At 34.2% G+C, this 6,374-nt stretch overlaps 1 long non-coding RNA gene across 4 annotated transcripts in view; it reads left to right on the top strand.

Annotated features, from left to right (window-relative positions):
• The window catches only part of LOC109828760, a 30,857-nt gene continuing 24,888 nt past the window's right edge, over positions 406 to 6,374 (top strand). For 3 of the 4 annotated variants that reach the window (XR_002243828.1, XR_002243826.1, XR_002243829.1), the window contains exons 1-3: positions 406 to 569; positions 1,590 to 1,886; positions 3,182 to 3,272. This is a non-coding gene — a long non-coding RNA (uncharacterized LOC109828760). The remainder of the gene's footprint in view (positions 570 to 1,589; positions 1,887 to 3,181; positions 3,273 to 6,374) is intronic. The other variant, XR_002243830.1, reaches the window with a different exon arrangement.

The raw sequence follows: 6,374 nt of genomic DNA, 5'->3' as shown, positions 1-6,374 counted from the left end.
AGAGAGAGAGAGAGAGAGAGAGAGAACGTGGGGCGGTATGAGGTGGGGGTGGGGTGGTTTTCCAAAAAAAAACCACTTTGTAGGAGCGTTGGTGTGGAGTTGAAGGAAAACGTGAGCAGGTGAAAGGAAAATTGGGGAGGTGGTTATTTTTATAGTTGGTTATTTAAATGTGGGCATGTGAACATTGTTAATTAAAAAATCTTATGTTACTGTTCATTATAAATTTTTTGTTGTTTTCCTTTAGTAATAAAGAAGTAGAATGCACTACTTACTTGTCCTGCTCTATTTGAAACGGGCCAAACCCGCTTCAGACTGCACCCGAATCCGACTCAAACTCAGAACTGCAAAGCTCCGTTCCATCCGGATCACGTTCAAATCCTCCTCCAACCGTACCCGAACCAAAAACAGACCAACCGGATATCCAAAAAATTTCCCCGAATTTTAAGAACCCGTATATAGAATTTCGCCTAATCCTGTTCGAAGAATTGCACACCAAAATTATTCTAGGAAATTTCTCGAATTGTTCTTCGATTTAGATCAGTATTTGAAGATTTGTTGTCGATCAAGAGGTCAGTTTGTTTATTCTTGTAATTTTGAATATTTTTTGAGAAATACGTCCATACTTATTGATTATTCTTTGTTGTATGAATCTCGATGAAGTTTTTCGCCGTGCAAAATGCTGCGAATTTAATATTGCTTAATTTTCAGTAATTTCCGTTAATTTATATTTTTTAATTAATTTACTGCATTTTTGTTGATCAATGTTGATCGCTAGATTATGATAATGCTCGTATGTCAGAATCCGAATAAACTAGGGTTTCGAGGATTCAGAGGGTTTCATGTCCCTCTCTTATGGATTGTGATCATACTTATTCTTCTTCATTGTTTTTAGAAGAATTTGAATTGGCTCTCATCCTGATATTAATTTCTTTATTTCGGTTAGCGTTTGAATAAGTTGGATTTGGCATCATCATTGGGATCATGATATTCAAGGAAGGGACTAAAGTTGAGGTTTTGGACAAGAGAGAGTTGCCTTCAGGTTCATAGTTATGTGCACAAATAATCTCAGGCAATGGCAGCACGTATCATTTAAATATGATTCCTTTCATTTAGACGTAGAATCTACTATTGACAAGGTAAAGAGGAAGGCCATTAGGCCCTGTCCTCCTGCTGCTGTGGAGGGCCTTAAATGTTGGGTGCCCGGTGACATTGTTGAAGTATATAATAACCATTCATGGAAGCTTGGAGAGGTGCCAAGGATTCTTGGCCGAGATCACTTCTTTGTTAGAGTCCTTGGGTCGTCCATGGAGTTCAGAGCTCACTCATCCTGTATCAGACTGCGCCTATCTTGGCAAGACAATGTTTCATTAATCTTGTGTTTCCCTCCACTTTTGATTTACTTTCACCCAACACTTATGGTCTTTTTCTAATATTGGCGAATCATTCTCAACAGCTTCATATGTTTTATTCTTCTCTTACTTGGTAGCCCCCTTTCAGCTTCCTTTATACTAAATTAGGAGTTATTGCCAAGCTGCTGTTTTATATTGTTTTATTTTTGTTGTGTCTGAATTTTGTTGCTTTTACTGCAGAATTCTGGTAAATGTTGCAATGGAGAAATATATATGCTGCCAAAGGAAGAAAAGCTCATCCGTCACAAGCCAAAGCCATGTTTAGAAGAGAATTATTGTTCAAAAGATTCTCATTTGATGGTTGAAAACGACTACCCTATCTCTCAGATTCTCTTAAAGTACTCGAAGAAAAGGCCTCACAACTGTCCTCTGATTGTGGATTCATGCACAGGAGCTGGCAAGAAGATAAGAAGAATCGACAAAGAGGGAATTATTGATCAAGTTGTTGCAGAAACTTCACCAAATCGACGCGAAAAGGTAGATGCTGTTGTTTCCCCACAAAAGATGTTGGGTGAAAAAGACATGCATGCTTCCTTGAACAATAGAACAGGATTTTCTGAACCTCAGAAAGGGGAGAAAATAAACAATTCTGATATTAATGGTTACTTCAGAGAAAATCCAGATAGTGATAAAATGAGTGTCTTATCATCTGTCGGTAGTTGTAGTGCAAACAATAGTCCGTATAGCTCACTCCATTATACTGTAAATAGTCTTACACAATATCTGGATAGTTGTTCGAGTGTTGCTGAAACTTCTTTCTTAGGAAGAGATATATCTCTTCCTACAAAAGGATTTCCAATAGAAGACGTTCATCAGCTAGAGTTGCATGCTTACAAGTCTACTCTGATGGCATTGTATGCTTCTGGTCCCATAAGTTGGGATCAAGAAGCATTGTTATCTAACTTGCGATGTATGCTTCACATATCTAATGATGAACATCTAATGGAAGTTAAGAATTTAGTTTCCACTGAAAAAGATGTTTCTTTTAGATGATTGGGGGCTTCTTTTATGTTAAGATTCTGTCTTATTTGTTCATTTCTCAAACTGCAGTGTATAGGCACTGCATTCAGTTTCTTGTTCAGTATGTGGCAAAATACTTTGTAATAGAAATCGATCTAAAATGATGGAAATTTCTTCTTTTGAAGGGTTCTTGTCTCAAACTAGCTGTTTTTTTTATTGTAATAAATTTTTGATTGACTAAATATGTAACTTAGACTGATATTTGAATCTGCAAGTTTTGTAAACTATGATGCACAATCTATATCAATATATCTTGTATAAACATGTGAGGGATATGCCAAAAGGAGATTAATGAATACAATATATTTGCTTTGCACATAGGCTTTCTTAAGATGGACCTTTAAACAATCAAACAGAAAGTGTTGGAGCTTTATCCAATTTTTGTTATGTTATATATTGATGAGGATTCTGTTGTAGGTTTCAGAACATATTTGTTATATGATTGTTTGCATAATTTTTTTTTGGCCATTTGATGACTCTTATATGAGGCGTGTCTCTAGAGTGGATATCCACTTGCACAGTTCCAGTTTTATGTGGAAAGTATGTTTTCTTCTTCTCTCTGTACTATCTAAATTTATAGGTTTAAAGTTCACAACTGTAAGTTGTTTGAAATTTGAATACCAGTAAACTTTATTAATTTCTAACTATTAATACTTTTTAAGCCAATTTTTGGTGTGTTGCCTTATTCCATGAGATAAAAAATTATCAGGCCACTTTAAGGGCGTATTTGATACTTCTCATTCATTTTCCAGGGCCCAAAGTTGGAGGCTGTAAATCTTGCTTCCATGGGTCCAAGAAGATGGTGGTACTTGTACCTCTTTTTGCAATCTTAGCAGCTCAGAAGTAAGCACTGGATACTTTCGATTCCTCAATTTTAACTTCCTTCTTAGGATTCCTTTTTTTCCCATTTGATGCATGATTTTTTTGTTTTCGTGTTTTTCTTTTTGGATAAGTTTGACTTTGTAGTCCTTCGTATCTACTTCTACGCATAATTACATTTGTTAATTCTGGTGCAAGTAAGATGTTTGAAGTTACAACTATACTGTCATTGCTCTCTTTTCCCTTTAGGGTTTTTTTTATATGAAACCACTACAAAATATGGTGGTTTTTCAGAGAACTACCAAAAAATTTCAGTTTTCGTAAAACCACGGTGATAGATGAACTGTTAACAAAGTGCCACCAAATCATAATTTCTATCCATGTTCTGTTAAATGAAAGTAGGTTTTTTTATATATAAAACCACCATAAGGTATGATGGTGTTTTGGGGAACCACCATAAATATGTTAATTTTTCAAGGAACCATCACAAAAAATTTTAGTTATCATGAACCACTATGCTAATATGAACTGTTAAGAAAGTGCCACCAATTTTTAATTTTTATCTGTGTTCTGTTAAATAAAAGTATGAAATGACAATATATAATCACTTTGTCAGTAAAACATGGGAAAATAATGAAAGAGCATTTACAAGTTTGTTAAACTTGCTCTTTTGTTCATTTTCTATTAATTCAGTAGGTGAAGCAAATTGACTTGTATGTAGGGGCTGCTTAGGTAGAGCACACAATTTGGTTTTTTCCTTTGTAATTCTTTTAATCCCTTTATGCCAGCCAGTATCACCGTATGGATATAATAAAGGATACTGTAAAGGGTCATAGCGGCCAAAATAATGTTGAACTTTATAACTATGGCCCGCATTGCTACAAACAATAATATCCCTTTCCTTAAGTTCTTTAGAAACATCATTTCAACCCAGATTGCTGCTACTTGTGAATTTGTAGGTAGGTTATATATATGTTGATCTAATTCGGGATGTGCCTTTATGATGATTCCGTGGTTTTCTAAATCACGTACATTTTCTAATGTTCGAAAGGACATTGCATAAGGATTTACTTTAAAATTTTGAATAATATGTATGATTTCATAATTCAAATGCTTAGAATTGTTCATTCCGCGATCAATTTCATGCTCAGTATCAGAAATATAATTGTAGGTAAGAAGGACGGTTATTAGGTGGTGGTAGGTCATTAATATAATGGTAAACCTGACCTTGAACTCTAAAGATATAAATCCCTTTATTTCTTCTACACAAGTCTTTATCATATTAGACACTAGATGACGTAAAAGCAAATGAATTATTATAGGTCCGACCATATTTGAAAAATAGTATAGAATTATTCGTATTTGACGTGTATACTTCATATAATTCATTAGAAAGTTCGTTTATAGCTAGTAAAACTTGACCTTCTGAAATCTTAACAGCAGAATCCCTTAGATTCTCAATGAAACATTTTAGCTCCACAGTGTGTACAAAATTTTGGTCTAGGCATAATTTCCTCTTCAGTGGGAACAATTTTAAGGCAATATGAGTCCCTTTTTTTAAACAATTTGCCAACGGACAGATTGATTTATAGGAGAACACATTGATGTGGAAGGTTCATTATGCACCTCATTGTTTGTTTGATTGGAAGGGAGCCTGCAAAATTCTATATTCATTAGATAACCAGAATTCTTTTACTATTTTAATTAAATACCAAATATAGTTTATGCCTGAGAAGGAAATGTATTGTAGGCGAACCTATCTCAGAAGTTTTGAAATAAGCAATATGACCTTTTTCTTTTTCTGCTAAATCTGTAAGTATGAAAATAGTCCTCTTCTTAGTTTGGTGCCAGCATCAAAAGCATGTGCTTATAATAATGCGAACTGAAATAAACTTCTTTCTTTTTTCCCTAAATCCATGTTAGATAATTTACGATATAAACTTCTTTTTACGAAATAAACTTCTTTCTTTTTTCCCTATATCCATATAAGATAATTTACCTATAGTAGGATTTTCTGGGAGATCGTTTATTGGAATCCCTAGTTGACTACGGCGGCAAGGTAGGTACTTAAAGTCAGTCGCAAACACATGTTGCATTTTTCGGACGTCCTTTGGCCAAACAATAACTTTTTTAATGTGGAAGCTCCTTGTAATGATCCGCATTTGTGTTGAACAAAACTACTGTCTATATTTTTATGAGCTATTTTCATATACTCTTCTTTGTCAGCATCTTCATTTATATATTTTTTGGCGTGTTTAACTTGTCTGTATTGTTTATCCGAAGAACTTTCGCTTTTGCATTTTCTTATATTTGAATAACAATCTTCAATTTTCTTATCTGATGTTTCTAAAATAGGGAGATTGTGATCTGTCCTTCCTTTTTGCATTGTTCTTTTCAAGAATGACTGGCTTCCCTCTTTTTCTTCCTCATTTTAACTTTTTTTCTATTCAGCTAAACGTGAGTCCCAACTGCTCTTATTTTCATCTACTTTAACATCTAACTTTTTTAAAGTAATTCTCTACCCGTCTTTTTCTCATTTCCCTTTTTTCTCCTCGGGCAAAGAATCATACTATCTTCTCTTATATTCATTTCGTTTTAATCTAATTTCTATAGACACTGACATGAGAAATACTAAAAGTAAATCACATGAGGTTACCATGCATGAGTTAGTAGCAACGAAAAGCAAAGAACCAAGTAAAAAATAAATTGAAGAAAAGAAATACACGAGGTGAAATGCATACAAAAAAGCACATCTATATTGTCAGTGGAAACCCTTTTAAGCGTATGCCTCAAGGCAGAAGTGTAGTGTGAGGAGGTCGTGCAGCAATCTAGAGGAAACTGCAAAATAATGTCAAAGACTCAAAATACAAAAAAAAGATTTATCAGCACATAAAAGACTGAAGTAGAAGGTGACTAAAGAAGAATTAGAATTATGATTGTATAGAATGTAATAATACAATAACTCCGAAATGAAAGTAAGTAAGGCCGCAACAAGTCATGATGCTTTAACGAGAGAGAAGGAGACGAACTGAGGAAGCTCAAAGCTAAGAGAAAAAATTTTTATTTCATAGAAGGGAATTGTGGTCATAAAATTAGTGTTAGAGTCCAATTACTAAAAAGTAGCTT

This window comes from Asparagus officinalis, chromosome 1 (assembly GCF_001876935.1).
Source record: "Asparagus officinalis chromosome 1, Aspof.V1, whole genome shotgun sequence".
NCBI classification, from domain to species: domain Eukaryota; kingdom Viridiplantae; phylum Streptophyta; class Magnoliopsida; order Asparagales; family Asparagaceae; genus Asparagus; species Asparagus officinalis.
Note: the sequence above shows the minus strand (reverse complement) of the source record. Positions and strands in the feature narration are given on the sequence as shown.